Source organism: Callorhinchus milii, unplaced genomic scaffold (assembly GCF_018977255.1).
Source record: "Callorhinchus milii isolate IMCB2004 unplaced genomic scaffold, IMCB_Cmil_1.0 Scaffold1, whole genome shotgun sequence".
Lineage (NCBI taxonomy): Eukaryota > Metazoa > Chordata > Chondrichthyes > Chimaeriformes > Callorhinchidae > Callorhinchus > Callorhinchus milii.
The window spans coordinates 54,272,784-54,296,141 of NW_024704742.1; positions in this window are offsets into that span (position 1 = coordinate 54,272,784).

The window sequence follows — 23,358 nt, forward strand, 5'->3', positions numbered from 1 at the left end:
GATGAGTTGGTGGTTGGCACATTTCCAAGCTACAAAAAATGAATGCATTGTGGCTAAAAGTTAATATTGACTGTTCAACCTATAGAATGCGCCAAAAAAAAATGCAGCAATTAATGCTTCCTTATATTTTGTGTACAGTTTTTCTGTTTGTTCTCCTGCAAATTGATTTGTGATAAATGTGAAGCAATAATACAACAAAGGAGGTTTACACTTTCCTGTGAACATCATAAGGCTATGTATTAAGACTCTGGAGCACTCCAGAAGACACTATATAATGTAATATAATAATAATAATAATACTTTCATATGGTAATAGTGACTTTCATGTCAAGATGATGTCACAAAGTGCTCCACGGGATTCGATTGTAAAGTGTAGTGAAGATGATCATAGGCAAAATATTTTGCACAGCCATGTCCTGCAAACTGCCATGAAGTGAATGAACAATTTTATTTGGGAGGGTTTGGGCCCTTCAGCACTTAGAAATTGATAGGAATTCCCGTTGAATTGAATTTTAATTTGTAAACCTATTTCACCATTATGGCAAAACAGGTTATTAACTGTTTTAATAAACACAGCATGTTGCAGGAACAAAATTGAAACTTGGAGAGCTGGTGATGCATAATGTGCATTTGTGACAACAAAAATAACGTTCCGGTTATTGTCTACACAGAAGTGGTTCAATAATTTATACACATTAATCTTTGGAAAAATCTGCGATATTAACCAAGGCTGGTGATAAGCACATCTTGGTTACATAACAGCTCGACCCAATGTGCTGCAGTGAACCATCTGGGTCATTAAAGATTATGAATTAAGAATTCATTCTTTGGCATAGTTTTGCATCAAATTAAGACGTCGTATAAGCAGGCTCTAAATCTTTCATGCAGTTGAAAGATGTGGCAAAATAAGGAGATGCTTCTCATTTCTTAATTTGGATTGTTTTAAAAATAGCCATCTGCTGGTGTTATTTGATAAATGTGAAAGTTCCAAGTGGAGCTTCCACATTCAAAATCTAAAGTGTAAGTATGAGATTCTTTATAAAATAATAACAAGAACATTCATTTAAAAATATAGCTGCCTTATTCAATTATTCAGATGGACCTTCAGCTGTCCCTATTACACGTTGCTGCTTAAACTCTCAGCCTTTCTTCCCTGTCCTCGTGTCAAAATATCTAACACAGTATTTTCCATTTATTTGGGTTTAACACTCAGTGTTCAGTACTGCAATAATGATATTTCATCTGAAGGCAGTTCCAGATTATTACAGGGATAACATTTGTGGTGTTCTTTCTGTTAATTAGCATAAGGAACGCATTGAGGAATAGCTGCAAATTTGTTCCTCATTTAGCATTATTGCAAACAGATTCCCTCACTTACCTAACTAATGTAGGTGTTGATCACTGATAACATGCAACTGTCATCATAGATCAGCTGCCTGCAGCCCAGTGAAAAACTGCTTTCACAATCTAGTCTGTGGGAATACCACCTGTAACTCCAAATAAGGAGTGTAAACATTGGTAGAAGAATCCCAATGTTTAAACTCCTTACATGGAGTTCGACCTGGCATTCCCCATAGTCCAGCTCAGGATACTGACTTCACAGTAGTTTAGGTGTTTTTTTTCACCAGGTTTACAAAACTGATCTGGAGAAGCCGGCTGTGTGGAGAAACACTCCGAGACACAGTACAGCGTGAAGGGCGGTATATAAAAGCAAGTTGATGTTGTATGTTATCAAAAGCCAGGGGCAGTGCACTGAGTACAAAGTAAGGAGATGATTTACAACAACGATAACTATGGAACAAACATACCACATTCCTTGTGCTAATTCACACACTATCAAAGCCACAAATGTTGGCACTTTGTTATCAAATATATTGCTGAATATCTTCAAACTCTGATAATCCCTTTAAATATATATATGATATATATTTATAACAAACCTGGTGAAATATTCAATCAATTGGTCAATGCAATCAAATTAATTTATTACAATAGTCACAAAGTAGAATCTGAGTGCCTTTGGAGACTGCATCAATATAATCATTCAAAAGGGAACTGGATAAGTAATGGGAAATAAATGTACAATGAGTTATTGGAAACTTGTTGCAGAGTGACATTAATAAAAAAAAGTTACTTAGAAAAGCAGCAGGCACTGAATGCTTTTTACTGTGCTTCAAATTTCTGTACTATGTTTCCATGAGTCTGGTTTCCATGGTGTTCTTAAAGCAACGCACAGATTCACCATTAGATATCACTCAGTGGATGACATTTTAACCTACCTGAAGCAATGAGGTGGCATCATAAACAGCAACAGCGCAGCTTATGTCAAGTATATTCATCTCTACAAGTATTGTGTTTATATTTTTGTTCCCACTGTAAGCTGATATTATATTTAAGACCCGGAGAAATATTGATTTTATAACCTGACGGAATTTCAGATTAGTGATGTAGGATTGGTAGGAACATTGAATCTGTGAGATGGACAATTTAATAAGGTTGGAACTCCATCTGGAGTCTCTCCTACCTGCTCCCTTCCTCACATCGTTCAAGGTCAGTCTCAACCCTTATCTCTGACCGTGCTTTCGGGTATCTTTCCCTTCCTTATCCCCTGGCTCCCACCTCCAGCACCTAGCCAGCCAGTGGTGACAAGCTTTGGGGTGACCTTCCAACCCTGAAAGGTGCTGTATAAATGTAAGCTGCAAGGTTAATTTCGATGGTGGATTATGATAGATTAGCTACTTTTATATTTAAGAAATAAAATTTAAATAATAATTAATGCATTTGATATAGCGCCTTTCACATCAGGAAGATGTCTCAAAGCGCTTCGTAAAATTTATTGCAAAGCGTAGTGACTGTATCTTTACATATATTTATTATTAGGAGGCAGACAAAATCTTCTGGTACATAGTATTGGTTCCAGGAAACATGATCTGACTTGGTTGCATTCAGACTCTTCCACTCAGTAGACTGAAAAGGATGTTAGTGAAAGCATCAGTTAGATCAGGCCACTCACAGAACAGCTTATATACCAAATCATGATATGAGAAGTTGTGCTTGTCATAGCTATTTTATGAAGAGGAATCTCTGCACTGACAAAGCTCATCTGGCCCATCTTTCATTCCATCTAATGGACTGGTATTACCTGCATGCCTCCCTTCAATGGTATCCTCTTTTGCTCCAAATAATAACCCTTTCACATACCGTTCTCCCATAAACAGGGTAGAAATGTTTCTGTACTGGAGGATACATCTGCATCTCTGTTGTTATAATGCCTAAATTTTCTCTCAACTATCTTCCAGGCTTTCACATCAGTCAATATTTTTACTTAAGGTGATCTTATTCTCCTGCAAGTGTTGGCAGTTTTTTTCTTCCATCTCCCATTTGTACTAAAGTGAGATACTTTTTGGAGCAGCATATACAACTCTTGATGTTCTTGCTCTTAAAAGTAATGTTACAAGAAAAAGAAAAGATGATTGTCTAAGGAGTTGGATTTCCAAACGCACGTTCCCTTCCAAGGTCCTAGAATGAGTCGTTGCTTTCCAGTTTCGCTCCTTCCTCTCCTGCCACTACCTTCGGGAACCGCTCCAATCGGGTTTCCATGCTGCCCACAGCACAGAAACAGCTTAGGTCAAAGTGACAACTTGATTTTTTTCATCTGTGGCCAGGGTTCCCTCTGCCTCCTTGTCATCCTTGACTGCTCTGCTACCTTCAATCATTGACCACTCTATCCTCCTCCACTGCCTCTCCTCTCATCTCAACCTTCATGGTTCTGTCCTTGACTGGTTCAGATCGTACCTCTCACACCACCTCCACTTCATCTCCAGAAACAGTTTCTCCTCTAGCCCCCGTATACTGTCTCATGCGGGATCTGGTAGCTTGTTCTAGGCCCTTGGCTGTACTTAAACAGTGTACATCTATGCACTGTGTTCTTTTTCATTTTCTTGCACTCAGAAATTACACATAATAACAATATACACAGTGAGCTACAATTTACGTTCTTCATAAAAGAATTTGTAAACTGCGAATCCTACATGTATTGTGGCCAACTCTGCTCAGATGCTGATTGGATCTGAGTTTAAATTTCTCTATGTTGGTGAAAGGCGCTATATTGTAGTGGTTCTAATTGTTTTGCAAATCTCGCAGTTGAGACCCAGTTTTGCAGATCATGCAGGCCACAGGCAGTCAATATTGTGATCCTAGTGGACTGTATCAGCATTTTTTCGTACCACAATATGCAGTATGTTTGTAAAGAAGTTTTGTTTAAGTTGCTTCATTGGCACTCGTGATCTGATTTGAGTCTCTCTTTTCTGTTTGCTACAAAAAAACAGTAACTACAATGAAATTGTACTTATCCAGTGCCTTTCACATCGGGAGGACATACATCCCAATACAATTTTAGATGGAAATAACTGGGGCGACTGACCTCCAATCAGGTGAATAACCTATATGTTTATTTGGACCAGTTTATGTTACAATTCATAAAATAACATTGATGTCTGCTTTGGAAAAATCCAGCAAAATATCAACTGGCGAGTTGAATTACTTTATTTGGAAATGTCATGTCACAGCCTGAAAATCTTCCGAACTCATAACATCAAATGGCTTTCAAGAAAACGTAATCGCAGCAGGCACTTCTTGTTGATTGATTTCAATGAATCCTCGATTAGTAATTTGAATTCTGAAATCTAAACCCTGAGTCAATGATGTTTTTACAAAACTGAGAAGGTGAAAGGGGAGATGATATAGGTTATAAGGTTTCTAGATAGATTTAAAGATTGATAGACAGGAGGTGAGACGAGGCGTAGCGGGAAGGAGTTCCAGAGGTTAGAGGCATAGTAGTAGTAATAACTGAAGTCTTGGCGGTGGTGGGGACTGTGCAGCCAATGTGAGTTAGCTAATTGGAGGAGTGAGGGGTTTTGATAGAGTAAATAGGGAGAAATTGTTTCCACTGGGGGATGGGTTAGTAACCAGAGGGCACAGACTTAAGGTATTTAAAAAGGAAAACTTTGCAGGGCTATGGGGTAAGTGGGGGAGTGGGATTAGTTGTTAGCTCTTTCAAAGAGCTGGCACAGGCACGGTGGACCGAATGGCATCCTTCTTGTGCGATGCTCCTTAGGTCTCTGTCCTCGGTCCCCTCCTCTTCAACCTCTAAATGCTCCCCCTTGGTAACATCATCCACAGACATGGGGTCAACTTCCACATGTATGCGGATGACACCCAACTCTACCTCTCTGCCTGCACCCTCGACTCCAGGACCACTACTGTCCTGACAAATTGTCTGTCAGACATCAAGTCCTGAATGAGAGATAACTTTCTACAGTGGAACGCTAACAAAACCGAGGCTCTCCTGATGGGCTCCCATCAGCGCCTCCATACCTCAGGCACTGACAGCATCACTATCCAAGGATACACATTTCACCTCACTAAGCCAGTCCGGAACCTTAGGATCATGTTTGACCCTCAATTATCCTTTCTCCATTGGCTTCCCATCACACAGAGGATACAGTTCAATATCCTGGTCCTCACCTTCAAATCTCTTCATGGCATTACTACCCCCTACCTCTGCAACTTCCTAATTCCCACCAACCTGCCCGCTCCCTCCATTCAGCGGGCTCCGGCCTGCTTCACGTCTCCCACCTCGCCCACCCCACTGTTGGTGGGCAGGCTTTCAGTCAGTCTGCTCCCACCCTCTGGAACTCTATCCTGTCTCTCTGCCTCACCCCCTCCCTTGCCTCCTTCAAAACCCATCTGAAGACCCTCCTCTTCAATCGTGCCTTTGATCACCCTTCTTCCACCCCTGCCCTCCACCCTCTCCGATCCCGACCATAAATCAATGTCTTGGGTCCGAAGCACTGATTGTCCAGCACCTTGGGACGTTCTCCCAACGTGAAAGGCGCTAAACAAATGTAATTTTGTTGTTGTTGTTTACTATTTGGGTTTCATGGAAAGTTGAGGAATGTTGAAATGTAGTACTTTGTGACACAGCAAATGTTCATGCCCTGGCTTCTCACTACCTCTCTGATCTGCTCACATCCTACTCCACTACCTGCCGCTTTTGCTCAATTAGCTTGGGTCTTCTTCACTTCCCTTGTCCCCTCCGCTCCACCATTGGTGGCATGCTTTCAGCTACTATGCCCAGAATTTCAATCCTTCTCCTTGTCTCAAACCTTCTGTCCTGCCCCTCTTTGTGTTCAGACATGCTTTTGGTCACCTCTTCTCTCTTACCAGCTTTTTAAATGTAAATTGTTTTTGCTGCTGCAACTGTTTTATAAAATATTCTGAGAAGAGTTTCAGCCTAATGATGCTGATAAGACTGCTTGCTTTGGTTGTGTGTCTCTGAATATGAAGTAGCAATTTATCTTTTTTTCAAAAAAAAAGCCAAGAAAAGAATCTTGTGGGAGAAATTCTACCTGGGTCATGATTTACTCTATTTATCTTTTGAGAACTACAGAAAACCGCCTTCAAAGTTCGGGCTGAAATCAACAATTTACCAAATTCTGGATGTTCTAAAATGACAACAACAACAACTAATTACATTTATAGAGTGCTTTTCATGTCAGAAGGACGTCCCAAGGTGCTGGACAGTTGGGTCAGCACCCGAGCATGGGGGACGGGTGGGGTAGGGGTGAGGGAAAGCAGAGAGGTGGGAGGGCGACTGAAGGCACGATCGAAGAAGAGGGTCTTGAGACCGGCCTTGAAGGAGGCAAGGGAGGAAGCGAGGTGAAGAGACTGTGGGATGGAGTCCAGAGTGTGGGGGCAAAGAGGCTGAAAGCCCAGCCACCAATGGTAGGGCAGGTCGGGCGGGAGACATGGAGCAGGGAGGAGCCTGCTGAATGGAGGGAGCGGGCAGGTTGGTAGGGAGTCAGCAGGTCAGAGAGGTAGGAGGGGGCAAAGCCATAGATGGCCTTAAAGGTGAGGACGAGGATCTTGAACTTGATCCTCTGGGGGATGGGGAGCCAGTGGAGTTGTCAAGGGTGGGAGTGATGGGGTCACGGAGCCTGGTGCGCAAAAGTACACGAGTTGCAGAGTTTTGGATGATCTGCAGCTTGTGAAGGGGAGAGTTAGGAAGACCGATGAGGAGGGAGTTCCCGTAATCGAGCCTTGAGGTGACGAATGCGTGGGTGAGGGTTTTGGCAGCCTGAGGGGTGAGGCAGTGGCAGAGTCTGGCAATGTTGTGGAGGTGGTGGTAGGCAGTGCTGGTCATAGCACGGATGTGGGGGAGAAAGGACAGTTCAGAGTCAAACAAGACACCCAGGTTCCTGACTGGCTTAGTGACTGGCTACATAAATAGAGTAAATCTAAATCACAGGTGGATTGCTCCCCATCTGTAGTAGTTACATATAATAATCCTTGCATTTGATATAACGCTTTATCAAGTCTTCAAGGCACCTCAAAACGCTTCACATATTACACTGTAAAGTGAATTGACTGTATATTTTGTCCCGAAATGCGGCAGCCAATTGAGCACAGCAGTGTCCCACAAACAGTCGTGAATTGAGTGATCAAATTTTTATTTTTTTTAAGCAATTATTACCCCTGGAAAAGTGATCTGCCAATCGACTAACAACCAGGTTCCGACTTACAGCCAGGCATACAGTGGCTTGTGGAGTAAGGAAACTTGCCTACCGGAATTGAACCCAGGTCCTCTCGCTTGAGAGGTGAGTACTGTAACCACTAAGCTACAGGTGTCCATCTGCAGTTAAGTGGTTAGGAGTCCTTAAAGGCATTTTGTTCAATTTTTAATTATTTGCTGAAAGTTTGTATTTTGATCCCACAAACGAAAGGCTCTCAGTGAGAATTGCCCTTGACTTGTTTTCCTTTGAGAAGCCATTTCTCTCCAGCAGTATAAATCAATGGTCATGGTGCATAAGTACAACAGAAACAGATTCATATGTATTGTTCATTTTCAGACAGGTTCAATTTATGTCACAGAACTTGACATATAGAATCAAATATTTGTGTTTAATCTCAAAACTTTGCAATTAATGTAACTTCAAAATTTCCTATTGGCTTTTGGAAGGATCATTTTATAAAAAGGTTAGAGGTGGAAAGTCTAGTTATATTACAGAATCCACTGATTCCATTAGAGTCGTTAACTATTTCATATGCCAAAATCTCAAATTTGGTCACAGTTGACAGCTTGTTTCAAATAGGCCTGCTGGCTAAGCTATCTCTCTGACCCACATAAAGTCTGGTTAATTATTCATCAAACCTTTATGCCTTATGCATGACAAAGACACAAGCATGTTACAGATATCTGCACGGGAACTATTCCAATGGAACAAATTCTATCATTGCCTGCTTCAATGAGAATAAATAACAGTGCCCTCGTGTCTGCTATTTCTACTGCAGATGTATTTAGTTTATTCCACTTTATAAATTATATTGTCCTCCCACAAGTGTCTTCTTGTGCGACTCATCAGCAATGCCGGGGAATAGCTGATTCAGACCTAGGGAGACGATGATTGTGGTACTTATGTGTTATCTATCACCACAATGATTGCATTTGATATAGAGCTTTCCATGTCAGGAGAATGTCTCAAAGCGATTCACTGTGAAATGCAGTGACTGTGTAATTTCCTGGGGCAAAAGCAGCAACCAATTTGCAAAGCAACGTGCCACAAACAACCACAAACAATTGTATTTGGGGATTTAATGTCATGGGAACTTTAACGCCCACCTAAACAGGTAGGAGGGACCTCAGTTTAATGTCTCATTTGAAGGACTGCAACTCCAACCATGCAAAATATCCCCAGCACACTGACGATATTTCCCCCACACCATGTGTGTAAATTGTAAACCTGAAAAAAGGGTAGAATAGACAGTATCAGGATTGGACATCCAAGATCAAGCAGTGAGGTAGATTTGTAATAAACAGGGGAAGTGGCTACAGGGAGGGGGGGGGGGGCTCCGGCCTACACTAACCTGTTGCTGAGCATTTTGTAGGTGGAGGTGGCTTTGCCATGTCTATTTGTCAAAGCCCCCTCACATGGTGACCCAGTTAACCAGCTGGTATGTTGCATTGGACTTGGACCACAAGACCATCAAGATAGCCGGCATGTTGTAAGCTGTCCTTTAAAGGTTCCTTTACCACGCTGAAAGCAAATATCTGACAGATAACCGGTAAAGAAGCCCCGAGACAGCTGCTGGAAGGAGTTATCTGGAGTCAGGAGTTATGAAAATGTGTTTATATATCCAGAGTTTGAAATCCACCTTGATTGGTTTGAGGAGAGGTAAACAGCTACTGCTCAAGCTCTGCACCTCCAACTGTTGGAACCATCACTCAATGGATCAAGTGTGTGTCCAAGCTGTGGGCAGGAAAATCGTGGCAATGCTATCATTCATTTCATGCTGAACTGTGTTGCACACCAGGGAGCTCACAGGGAGTTCCTGGTATCCGTCATCCACCTAGTGAGGGCTCAAACCCACACTTGTCAGATGCCAAATGACCAACTAGTGACTATTCACTGGGGGTGGGGGGAGGGGGAGGTTAAGTGTGGTCTCTTTAGAGCTGAACTGGCTCCAAGGTGATGTGCTTTGGAATGGAATGTCAGAACAGAGTCAATCTTTTGCTGTGGTCTCGGTAGTCTGGTTCCTGAGCCAGGTGCATCAGCAGTATTTCAGAGCACAGCCGAAGACAGACCAGTCAGCCTGACTCATCAGCAGGACTTGAAAGGACAGAGCAGTCACGAAAGCGGGGATTCTTCCTACTCAGTTCCTGTTAACCCTGAAAGCCAAAGCCCTAATGGGTAGGGTGGGTCACAGCTGGACAAGCAGTGGGAAAGCATGAGAGACAGCAATATCAATGGCAAGCTATGCGGTTTTAGCTGGTTAAACTCCAGCTGTACCCCAACACACAATCTGGGGCCCCCAAGCTTTGGCTTTTGACAACTTGAGCCTAATACTCTCAGGAATTAGGTATGCTACCTCACCCCTCACGCTGCTGAAACTCTGGTCTACGCCTTTATCACCTCAAGGCTGGACTATGGGAACTCTCTCCTCGCCGGCCTTCCCGCCACCTCCCTCCACAAGCTGCAGGTCATTCAGAACTCTGCAGCTCGTGTACTGTCCCGCACCAGGCTTCGCGACCACATCACTCTCACCCTCGCTCACCTCCACTGGCTCCCCATCCCCCAGAGGATCGAACTCAAGATCCTCATCCTCACCTACAAGGCCATTCACGGCCTTGCTCCCTCCTACCTCTCCGACCTACTATCCCCCTACCTACCTGCCCGTACCCTCCGTTCCTCTGGCTCCGGTCTGCTCCACATCCCCCGCCCCAACCGCCCTACTGTCGGTGGCCGGGCCTTCAGCCTCTCAGCCCCCAGGCTCTGGAACTCCTTCCCCCAGTGCCTTCGCCGCCTCCTCCCTTTCCTCCTTCAAGGCCGGTCTCAAGACCTTTCTCTTTGACCGTGCCTTCAGCTCCCCTCTCGACTCTCTACCCCCTCCTTGCTCCCTCCCTTCCCTCCCCTCACCCTGACCATTTCCCCCCTGCTCGGGTCCTGACCCAACTGTACAGCGCCTTGGGACGTCCTCCCAACGTGAAAGGCGCTCTATAAATGGAATTTTGTTTTTTGTTTTGTTGTTGTATGCTGGGTAGATCCCTTGGGGGAGAGGGAGCACATTCCATTACAAACACAGAAATGTCCATGTGTTAGAGGCATGGATGGAATTCTCAGTCTGGTTTGGATAATCTTTAGCCTTGTGATGAGCTCTGAGATGCTATCCTGTGTAAAGGGTGTTCTACTAATGCAAATAGTTTTTTGTTGTTGGTGATAGTTTCCATGTGTATTAAATGCCCAGCTGAACAATACAAATTGGATGTCAATCTCATTCTGATCATACTTTAAAAGTAATTATTCTGTATATTTTTCTCATTAAAAATAATCCAAGTTGTTTTCTGCAATTCTTACAAATTAGATGTGATATTATCCACATTTGGTTAGTTACACAGGTATGGAACTACTCTGTCAATCCCATACATGAAAATCAATCCCCTTTCAGTGTAAAGGTATATTTGTGAAGGACAATCCCTGACTGGTATATCATAAAATAGATTTGTTGTTTCCTCTAGCTTCAAATTTTAAAAAGCATAATCTCATGCAACTAGCTAAGTATCATCTCTTTCCAGTTCGGTGCACTTGCACTCTTCCTCATTAGTTCATCATCTCACATTTTCAAATTACTCAAGTGTAAATATCACTATGATTTTACTAGTCTACCGTGAAATAACAGAATCCTTCTTCAGTATAATAGTTACACATTAACTCATCATCTTGCTTAATAGTATCCAAATCAGACAGAGTTCCATGTATGCCACATATACCTTTCCTCCTCTACCCTCAACTCCACGACCACCGATGTCCTGACAGCCTACCTGTCTGACATCGAGTCCTGGACGAGAGACAACTTTCTTCAGCTCAACGTGCATACAACTGGGGCCCTCCTGATTGGCTCACGTCAGCGCCTCCGCACCTCAGGCACTGACAGCATCAGCATCCAAGGCTGCACTCTCCACCTCTCAAAGCCGTCAGGAACCTCGGTGTTCTGTTCGACCCTGAGCTGTCCTTTCTCCCTCATATCCGCACCACAACTGGCACCACCTTCCATCACCTTCGGAACATCGCCAGATTACGGCACTACCTCACCGCTCACGCTACTGAAACTCTGGTCCACGCCTTTATCACCTCAAGGCTGGACTATGGGAACTCTCTCCTCGCCGGCCTTCCCGCCACCTCCCTCCACAAGCTGCAGGTCATTCAGAACTCTGCAGCTCGTGTACTGTCCCGCACCAGGCTTCGGACCACATCACTCCCACCCTCGCTCGCCTCCACTGGCTTCCCATCCCCCAGAGGATCGAATTCAAGATCCTCATCCCCACCTACAAGGCCATTCACGGCTTTGCTCCCTCCTACCTCTCCGACCTACTATCCCCCTACTTACCTGCCCGTACCCTCCGTTCCTCTGGCTCCGGTCTGCTCCACATCCCCCACCCCAACCACCCTACCATCGGTGGTCGGGCCTTCAGCCTCTCAGCCCCGAGGCTCTGGAACTCCATCCCCCAGTGCCTTCGCCGCCTCCTCCCTTTCCTCCTTCAAGGCCGGTCTCAAGACCTTTCTCTTTGACCGTGCCTTCAGCTCCCCTCTCGACTCTCTACCCCCTCCTCGCTCCCTCCCTTCCGTCCCCTCACCCTGACCATTTCCCCCCTCCTCGCTCCCTCCCTTCCCTCCCCTCACCCTGACCATTTCCCCTCTGCTCGGGTCCTGACCCAACTGTACAGCGCCTTGGGACGTCCTCCCGATGTGAAAAGCGCTCTATAAATGGAATCTTGTTGTTGATGTGGACATTTCCCCTGTGGCTAGAATGGGATGCATGCTCCATATATTTCATAGAACTCCAACTATCACATTATAACTGAGCCAATGAGCTCTACTGTGTTGGTTGGTAGTATAACCACTGCTGCTGCTTTTAGTCTCTTGGAACCATATTTGATACTGTATTGCTTGATGAGGTGTAACTCGAATCCAAACCTATTTGGGGAAAGCCTTTGGTGAGCATGTTTGTTATAAACTGATAGAACCAGGCTCTTAGTTTGACTTCAAATCTCTTATATGTGGATTCTTATTGCAATATCAAAATAAGAAAGTTTCTTGAATAGTGTAGTATGGGAAAGTTAGAAACCGTGGGGGGAGATAAGCAAAGCTCTCAGAATCAAGTCTCGGTAATCCAGTTCCTGAGCCAGGTCCACAGTATTCCACAGAGCTAAAGAAAGACCAAATCCTGTTGATAACCCAGCTGGCTGGAGGGGCAGACCGGAAAAAACAACTTTCTCTGTTTGAATAGTGCCATGGGATCTTTAATGTCCACCTGAACAGGCAACCAGGACCTCAGTTTAATGTCTCAAAGGAAGGACGGCACTCCCCCAGCACTGTGCTGGAGTGTTACATCAGACATTTAGTTAAAGTTGGCGCTGTTAGCTATTTGCCAATTTCTCATAAATTGACGGTGTTGTACTTCATTTTTCATTTACTTGATGTTAAAATAGCCATTCGATCAAAGCAAAATGTGCAGTATAACCAGTCTCTAAATTGGTTGGTTGAATCAGATTAAATGGCCTGTTGATCTTAACACAAATGTAATGTAGTCAAACCTTTTAATCAACTAACTACCTTTATGCTCCAATCATTATTTTTACTACTGGAAGGAATCTCTAAATAGCTTTGAAGAAATATGGCAATTAAGTTTCTGCACTTCATGTCTGGGAAGCTGTTGCAATGTTAATTCCGCATGAAAACCACAAGTACAAGATAGGAGTTTGATAATGAGTATTCTCATCATACAAGGCTAATTAATTCAGTTTAAATGCATTGTGCTTCAATAGTATATCTGCAGTGAATCATTCCAGGTCGATTCGCAAATTAATCAAAAATACAGACACTTTACAACATCTTTTACTCTCGTGCATTAAAAGTAAAAGGTCTGTGGCGATGTGATATTTGGAGTTTCTTAGATAATTAAGAGGATCAGCACAAAGGATGGCTTCAGATCTCTCATAATAATAATATCAGGAAAACACACTTTACAAATTTTTTAGAGTGGACATAAAATGGGAAGAAGAGGGTTAGGCCTCGTCAGAGCAAACTGCCAAAACATGTATTAGTTATTACAATATTATACAATTTATTTATACAGTGCATTTCTCATTGGCAGGACATTTCAAAACACTTAACAATGCTGGATGGGCACCCGAGCTGGGGTGGGAACTGAGGACAGGAGTGAAGGGAGCATATAAAATGTTATAGCATATTAAAAGTTCTTGTAAAAGCTTGATATGCCATGACCTTGATAAACTTCCAGAGTGGGATAGATAGGCAAAATTGGTTAACTTCAAAGTAAAACAGGAGATCTACAGACAAATCTTTTCAATCTATTAATGATTGAAAATACACTTTAGAATACTGGTACAGAATCAGGCACATTGCAATTCTCTATATTGGAAATGATTTTAAGATTTACTCACTCAGCATATATCATGCATTTAAAATATATCTCTATAGAAGCTGCATTTTGTGCAGTGTAGTGAATGATACTTGTTCCTTACAATTTTGAAGTAGGAAGTGTTATTCAAATGAAGCATGGGGTAAACATTGTAAAGTGATGCACAAAAAATCCAGGCTGTCAACGCCTATCCTGGAAAACCATCTTAACTCTAACCAAAGGTGCGTGACTAGGAAAGACAAATGACAAGTGCAAGTGGCTTTGAGAGCAACCGTTTAGATAATGATGTGTATATATGTTTGTGGGTCATGCCCTCAGCCACACATCAACAGGACAGAATTTTTTGTGCTGAGAGAATAATCACTTGACATGTTCCAATGTTCACTTCTGGGTTAATTTGTCAACCCCACATGATTCAAACTACTTATCTGCATAAGAGCAGGATCAGAAAATTAATCAAAGATGACTGCTACTACAGCAATATACAGGCTACATATCTGTAAATATAGCATCTAAACCTAGCAGATTTGTCAATCGTATTTAGCAGTCAGGCTTACTCAAAGAGAGCCTGTGAACGGACTTTCAGAGGCTGTTAAATGCTCGGTAAAATGAAAATGTCTGGTATTCCTTTCTTATTGAGATAAATGATGAAAATGAGTTACAAAGTGTGAAGGATATGAGGTATCAGGTAAGAAAAACATGCCATTTTTCATATATGGAACAATATTTCACCTGAGTCTAGATGTACTTTACTTATGTAACATTTTGGAGCTTCAGAATTTGTAAGTTCTCAAATACAACGTTAATTTTAAAGTTATTTTATTATTAAATTATTTAAGAACTACCGAAAGCAGATTTCAAAATTCAGACTGAATTTGACAAATTGTCAAATTCTGGATGCTCAGAAACGCTATACAAATAGGGTAAATTTAGACTCAAGCAGAATTTCTTCCCAATAGTTTTCATTCAGGTCAATAAAAAGTGAGTAATGAGCAATTGAACAAATAAAATGAATAGAGTTGTACTTGCTAAGCATTGTAATGTTTCATTTAAATGCACTGTTTACAGATTATTTGTTTAGTTTCTCCCACATATACAATGAATCAATTTTACAGTATATCCTGTGAAGGGCTTTGAGACGTCTGAATATCATGACAAGGCATTATATCAAATGCAAGATTAAATTAAATTATGCTGCTATTTACATACCGGTTTCACAGCTAGGTTTTAATGAATGTTATTAATGTTTGCAATCAGTGTAGCAACAATTAAAACCTTTTACTGTAGTCCCACAAATACCAAACCTATTACTCTTTTTACAATTGTTTTGTAAAAATAAGAAAGCTGCTGGTTGATGTGTAATCTTTGCATCACAAATTCTAACCGAATTTTTTTAAATTGCGGTGAATGCTAACTTATATTAATATAATAATAGCATTTGGTACAGTACCTCATCATGCTGTTAAGCTGTCTCAAAGCACTTCACAGGATTTTACTGTGAGGTGCAATGACTGTGTGTTTTGTAGGCAAACGTTGCAGCCAATTTGTGTACAGCAGTGTCCCACAAACAGCCATGAAGTGAATAACCAATTTTATTTGCGGAATTTTGGCCAGGACACCGGGTGAAATTCCCTTCTCTTTTCATACAATGCCATGGAATCTTTCACATCCACCTAAAAAGGCAGATTGGACCTTGGTTCAACATTTCACCGGAAGGACTGATGAATATTAGAGTAATTCATAGAATCATACAGCACAGAAGCAGGCCATTCGTCCCATCGTGTCTGTGCTGGCAATTTGTTTGAAGTAAAATGTTTATTTGTCTGACTTATTAAGTGTTAAGTTTTGCCAATGACAAGGCTCTAGAAAATTATATAATACAAATTTATTCCTTCCTTCCTCTCTCTTGATATTCTTGTTGCAACTGAATTAGATTTTTGGAATGTTCAGTCACAGCTCTTTATCCTAGAGATCCTGTTATCTTTGATGCATGCACATCACTACAACAACAACTTGTATTTATATAGCACCCTTCACGCGGGGTAACGTTCCAGAGCACTTGACAGTGGTGGAGTGTGAGACTGAGCCAGGGGGAGAGGGAGGGGAGAGTTTTGCTCGGGTGAGTATCCAAGCGGCGGAGTTTGGGATTCATTGAATTTTGTGAATGGTGGATCTGCTGAGACCAGCAAGGAGGGCCTTGGAATAGTCCAGCCGGAAAGTGATGAAAGTGTGGACGAGGGTTTCTTTGCATTGGTTGTGAGCTGTGGACCCCCACATCAGTCTCTGCCTGTTGTCTCACCCACTCCGACCTCGCTGCTCGCATCTGACCATGAGACAGAAACCCTGGGATCTCTCACCTGTCGGCCTTGAATTGGCTCCCTGTACATTGTGATGAACTGTTCCATCTTCCAGACAGCAAGGAATGCAAAAATAATCTGCTGCAGCTACAAGTGCTCACAAATAAATAAATCATACCCAGAGACTATTGGATTGAATGTTCCTTCCTTTAGCTGGACAGTCCAACATGTTAATTATCGCTTTAAAGAAAAGTAACATTGTTTATTTCCTCCCCCCACTAGTCGGTATATTACCCGTTACTTCCCCTTGGCATTGCTTACTGTCCCAGCTCAGGTATTTCCTCCACTTCATCCTATGTCTCCATATTTCTGGAGCTTGAGACAGTTCTACACCCACGATATGGCTCGCTCCCCCTCACAGAATGTACTGGGTGGCCTCTGTGTTCAATCCTCACTAATGAATGCAAGTCCCTATAACTAGATGTAACTTGACTAATGAGTTCTTCCATGACAACAGGTACTAGTAATTGCTATTTAAATTAAAGCGAATTGGGAAGCTTCCGTCCTCAGTCTTTTATTCTAAACAGACTGTGACCTGTGCTCAAAATACGAAACACTGCAGATGCTGGAAATCTGAAACTGAAACAGAAGTCGCTGGGAAATATACAGAGAGGGGGGAGGCAGGGCAGGAAGACAATAAAGAAAATGAGGTAGAGGACAGGGGATGATGGGTTAAGGAGGTGTTAATAATGCAAAACAAAAGGGAGATTGCAACAGTAAAATCCACAACCCTCGGCATTAAATCTTAAAAAACACAATAAATATCAACAAGCAACACTATGAACCTCAAGAAGATTACATTTGTATAGTGCCTTTGACATCGGGAGGTCATCCAAAGGCACTGCATAGTGTACAGCATTTCAGACCCAAGCTGGGGTCGGGGGGGGGCGGGGGAGAAGGGAGGTGACCGATGGCATGGTGAAAGAGGAGGGTTTTGAGGTGCGACTTGAAGGAGGCTAAGGAGGAGGCAAGGCAGAGTGATTGAGGGTGGAGCAGACTGGAGCTGGCTGAGCGGGAGGGGGTTAGGAGGTCGCAGAGATAGGGTGGGGCGAGGCCATGGAGGGCTTTGTGGGTGAGGACCAGGATCATGAACTGGATCCTCTGAAGGATAGGGAGCCAATGAAGCCGGGTGAGAGTGGGGGAGATGGGGTCACGGAGTTTGGTGCGGGAGAGGACATAGGCTGCAGAGTTCTGGATTATCTGCAGCCTGTGGAGGGAGGAGTTGGGAAGGCTGACAAGCAGGGCATTTGCATAGTCGCGCCTGGAGGTGATGAAGGAATGAACAAGAGTTTCAGTGGCCTGAGGTAATGGCGGAGTCGGGCAATGTTACGGAGGTGAGGGAAGGCAGAGCGGTCATGGCTTGGATGTGGGGAAGAAGACAGTTGAGGGTCGAACAAGACACCTCGGTTCCTGACTGGCTTGGTGAGTTGTAGTGAGCAACCATGGAGGTTGATGTTGCCAGAGCCTGAGGTGCTGAGGCGCTGGCGTGAGCCAATCAGGAGGGCCTCAGTCTTGTTCACATTCAACTGTAGGAAATTTGCCCTCATCCAGGACTTGATGTCCGACAGACAGTCTGTCAGGACAGCAGTGGTCCTGGAGTTGAGGGTAGAGGCAGAAAGATGGAGTTGGGTGTCATACGTGTGGAAGTTGACCCCATGTCTGTGGATAATGTCACCAAGGGGGAGCATGTAGATATTAAAGAGGAGAGGGCCAAGGACAGAGCCCTGGGGGACCCCAGACATGACAGTGCGGGGCCTGGAGGAGAAACCGTTAGAGGCAACAAAGTGGAGATGGTGAGAGAGATAGAAATCGAACCAGGCAAGGGCAGGTCCACGAAGACTAAGTAAAGAGGAGTGGCGGTGTAAGAAGATGGAGTGGTCGACAGTGTTGAAGGCAGCAGAAAGCTCGAGGAGGACAAGGAGGCAGAGGGAGCCCTGATCACAGTTGTTCAGAATGTCATTAGTGACTTTGACCAGGGCTGTTTCGGTGCTATGGGCAGCGCAGAAGTCGGATTGGAAGGGTTCAAAGAGGGAATAGCGAGAAAGAAAGGAGTGGAGCTGGGATGCGATGACTCATTCCAGGACCTTGGAGAGGAATCGGGAGGTTAGAGATGGGACGGTAGCTGGAGAGGTGGGATGGGTCCAGGGAAGGTTTTTTCAGGATGGGGGTGATCGCGGCTGTTTTTAGGGGGGTGGGAACTGAACCAGTGGACAAGGAGAAGTTGATGATGTTAGACAGGAGAGGGGCCAGAAGGTAGAGCTGGGAGATGAGGAGAGAGGTGGGAATGGGTTCGACGGAGCAGCTGGTGGCTTTGAGTTTGCAAACAATCGCGGTGAGGGAGGAGGGAGAGATAGGTTCAAAGGAGTATAGGGGGGGATGGGTGGGGGTTGGGTCATGAGGGAGAGGTGATGTGGCAGTGGATGGTGCAGAGGTGGCTGAACATATCCCCTCGATTGTGGATTCAAGGAAGTTGGAGTTTGAGGAAAGGATGGGTGAGGCATGAGAAGGTGGATGGAGTAGATGGTTTATAGTGGAAAAGAGAAGCCTGGGGTTGTGTTTTTCCTCCAAGATAACCTTGGAGTAGAAGGAGGATTTGGCAGAGGCAAGAACGCAATAGTAGGTCTTGGTATGGTGAAGCCAAATCTGCCGATGGACCGTTTGGATTTGGTCCAGGCGCGTTCAGCAGCTCGCACTTATACCTCCACAATGTAAATTATAGATAGTCAGACTTGGTGGCACTGCAAGTAACACAAATAACTTTAAATATATAAAAGATGTAAGTGAGCAATTGGGAAACAATGCACTTCTCTATCCACTTATGTAAAAAAAGCTATAGATAGTCAGACTTAATGGCACAGGAAGTATCACAACATTAAATACTTAAAAGATGTATTTAAAGGGCTGCTCAGACTGGCTAGTGTTAACACATGAACTTTACAGAACATATTATAAACAACAGACAGGCATAGAAAACAAAGAATTGACCGTAACAAGCTCACTAATAAAAGTTATTCAAGAGCTTTACGGTTTTAATGTTTTCTTAGAATTTAATTTCTCCCAATGGGGAAATAACCATCCATCCTCCTCCCCACATAACTGTAATCAGGAACTCAGTGAGTTACAGGATTAATCCTCTGCTCTACTATTCCTTTTGACTATCCCCGGTTTGACTTCCAGTACAGTATAAGTGGCTACCAGTCAAGTTTTCATAGTTTAACAAAACAAAGAAAGCTTTCTGTCAAAACAAAGGCAAAGGAACCTATGCCAAATTAAAGAGGATAGAACCAAAAAGCAATGTAACAGCTCAACTTATTTCTAATAACTATTAAGGAGGATAAGACGTTCTTTAGAAAGGTTTCTGATAACAGCATAGAACGTCTTGCGTAGAATTAATATATGTATTAACGGAGATATATGAAGCAGCTATCAGATTGAACAACCAGTACTTTTCAAGGGTAAAGGTAATAGAACCAGGCAAGGCAGTGTAATAAATAGGATACTCATTCCTTGAAATAATTATAAAAAGATTCAAATTCATTGTTCTTACTCCACTCAAATTTGCATATGATGTTCCTATTCTTATCTAATCACAGAAATGTCCTTAATTTGTTTTACAAAAGAAATGTTCAGGATATAGGAGACCAGAATCAAAATTACTGAAGATTTAATCATTAAGGCCGTACAAAGGAAAGATAATTGCTTCTGTTTCTTTAATTTAATTCAATTTTATCTGAGGAATTAAGTGAATAATACATCAAGATCCTTTGGAATCCTGAGACCTAATAAAACAGAATTAGACCACTGGTACCCTATTTTAATCAGTCTCGCGCAACTGAAATGCCTAATAGCAGTATAAGCTAATTTCAGCCATTCTCCCTCTTGCTCACTGGAACTCCATTCTGGAATCCCTGTGACTCATTCCTTCCCTCATCTCATTCAAGATCCATGTCAAAACATGTCTGCATTTTGGGACTTCTTGCCCCTCACCCACACACTTTGGCTCCCACCGCCTTCAACCTCCACCCGTAGTTTTTGTGTCCAGCTATCAGTGTCATTTTTAAAGCCCTACATGGTTTTGCTCCTCCCAACCTCCATTAAGCCCTTGCCAATCTGCCCACCCCCTCTGCTTGGGGGTACTGGCCTGATCCATATCCCCTGCTGTGCCCACTAACCATTGGCGGTCAGGCTTTCAGCCCTTCTGCCCCTCCTCTCTGGAACTCCATCCCAGAATCTTTCCACCTCGCCCCCTCCCTTGCTTCCTTCAAGGCTCATCTCAAGACATTCCCCTTTGATTGCGCCTTCAGTCACCCTACCACCTCTACCCTCTTACCCTCCACTCATCTTGATTCCAACTCAGGTGAAAACCTTTGACTATCCAGTGCCTTGGAATGTCCTCCTGACATGAAAGGTGCTATATGAATGCAATCTGTTGTTGCTAAGCGCTTTGAAACATCCTCCTAATGTGAAACGTGTTATATCAATGTAAATTATATTGTATGGTTCAATGAAAACCCAAATCAGACATTGCCCTTACTGTAGAATAACTCATAATATTCTGAATGTCACGAATCAAAACTAAAGTAATACCAGCTATAAAATTGATCTTGCATTCAAAACTGGCCATTTCTAAGCCTTTAAGTTGCTCAATATAATGAGCAAAAAATGGAAAATCCTTTCTACCTCAATGATAACAATAAAAGTGTGCTGTAGGTAGCAGACACTTGATAATTATTAATGACAAGATTATGACCCTGTAGATGCTTGGCCCTGTAAGATAATTTATTTTCTGCAAAATGTTAGACGCAAAATTATTATACTAAGTTACAATAATTATACTCAGCTGTCTCAGATGGTAGCACTCTATCTTATGGGACAGAAGATTATGAGTTTCTTTGCAATATCAGGACTTGAGCTTGTATTCTAGGCTGATACTTCAATACATTACTATGAGGTCAACGGCCCAACCTGGGGCTTGAACCCACAATCTTCTGACTCAAAGACATTACTACTATATTTTCCATTTGGGCAGTGACTTTACCAACTGAGCCTTCAGAGAAAGTCTGAAATTAATAATTCCAATAAAGTTGCTCACATATTTAACCCCCTTATTATGCATTCATATAAGATCAACTGTTCCTCTCATTTTAGATAAATTATTTCCCCACTAATTCATATCACTACGTTTATAGAAATTACTGTGAAGGGCTTTGCAACATTTTGATGAAATAGTAAGGTACTATATTAATTGCAAGGATTATTATTTAGTTCATTATTAACAATATTGAACATGAAAAGGGATATTTTGAGAATTAAAGTACAATCTAATCTTGCTTTGTAACACACACAAGCATACTTATTGGAATGGAGATAACAGCAGCTGGCAACAGGACTTTTATATGAGGAAATATGTAAAAATATTATCCTTTAAAAATGAATAAGTCAAATAAGGCTAATGTTTGCTCATGAATATCTAAGGACTTATTTAAACCCATTAAATTGAGAGCTTCTAATCTATCTAGATCAGATCTCTTATTTCAGTCAACTCAAACATAAAACTGTCCTCATTGCAATCTCATAAAGAAAATTATGTTGCAATGTTCACTTAACAAGCAATAATACATATAATGAAGGAATAATAAATATAATGAAGGACATTACATTTTTCTCTTCTTCATTAGGATTGTTAAGATTTATAAACATTTTTCCAGTTCTGAAATGCTTTGTGACCTCCAAAATGTCTTTATTTCTCTTTGTACTAACAGCACAGAAAAAGCTTTCCAGAAATGTGCTACATTGAGAGGTCCAATTCATTAATCGGAGCTTAAGAAAATATAGAAATAATCTCCACAATCAAAATGTTGGTAAAAAGAATCATGTGGAAAATTCTCCAAAGCACACAGCTTTGCAAATGTAAGGTAAGCTTGGCTCAGTTGATAGCATCCTCGCTCTGAGTCAAAAGGTTGTGGTTGGAGCCCCATATCAGGATTTGGAATCCATGTAGTCTTTGCTGGTACTCCAATACAGTGCAGTGTATTGTCAGAGGTGCCAATCTTTGAATGATACTTTAAACAAAGTATCAGTCTGCCTCATGTGGATGTTAAAGATCTCGTGGCACTACTTGAAAAGAGAGGATAATTTCTCTCAGTGTCCTGGAGAACAATCTCTTAAATAAAATTGATCATCAACTCTGTGGCCGTTTGTGGGACATTGCTGTGCACAATTTGGCTGCTTTCACTCACAAAGCACAATCACTACACTTTACAGTATATCCTGTTCAGAGCTTTGAAACATCTCAAATGTTGATATCAAATGCAAGGATAATTATATTATTATATTCAGCTAAGATACTCCTGGTCCTGCCTGCAACAGTCCCAGATTAAAGCTCTACATTTATTTGATGACTAGTACATGAAATATCAAAAACCACATCTTTGTGATCATACATTGCCCCTTAATAGACTTTTTTTTCGCTCCATCTCGGGTAATGGGCTTTCCACCAACATTTGCCTCAAGCTCACTGACTTCAAGAACTCCTAAAAAGCACAATTCGGATGAAGGGTCATACGAAGGGCCATATTGGAAACATTAATCTATCATTTTCCATTACTTTCCAGCATCTTATTTTTTATAAATCAATTTGTACTTAGTTTGAAAAATAAATAATCATCTTGGAAGTCAAGTCTAAAAGAAATTTAGTGATTAGTTTAACAGTATGTGGAATCTGACATATCAGGCCTGAAGTCTAACCAAGCGTCATACAATTGAAACTTATTCCTAACCCTAACTGGCTTTTTATTTCTAACAAAGTAATCCTCACGTCTTATCTATATAATATAATAAAAGCTAGAAACTATGCCTTATTAATATTGCAGAGAAATACTGTTGTAGGTTCAGAAATTTACCATCTTGCAAAAACATGACTGAATTAAATGCATATCTACACAATCCTGTCTATGGACTTAGTTTCACCAAATACTCAAAACAGCATCTTCCTAAATAGTAA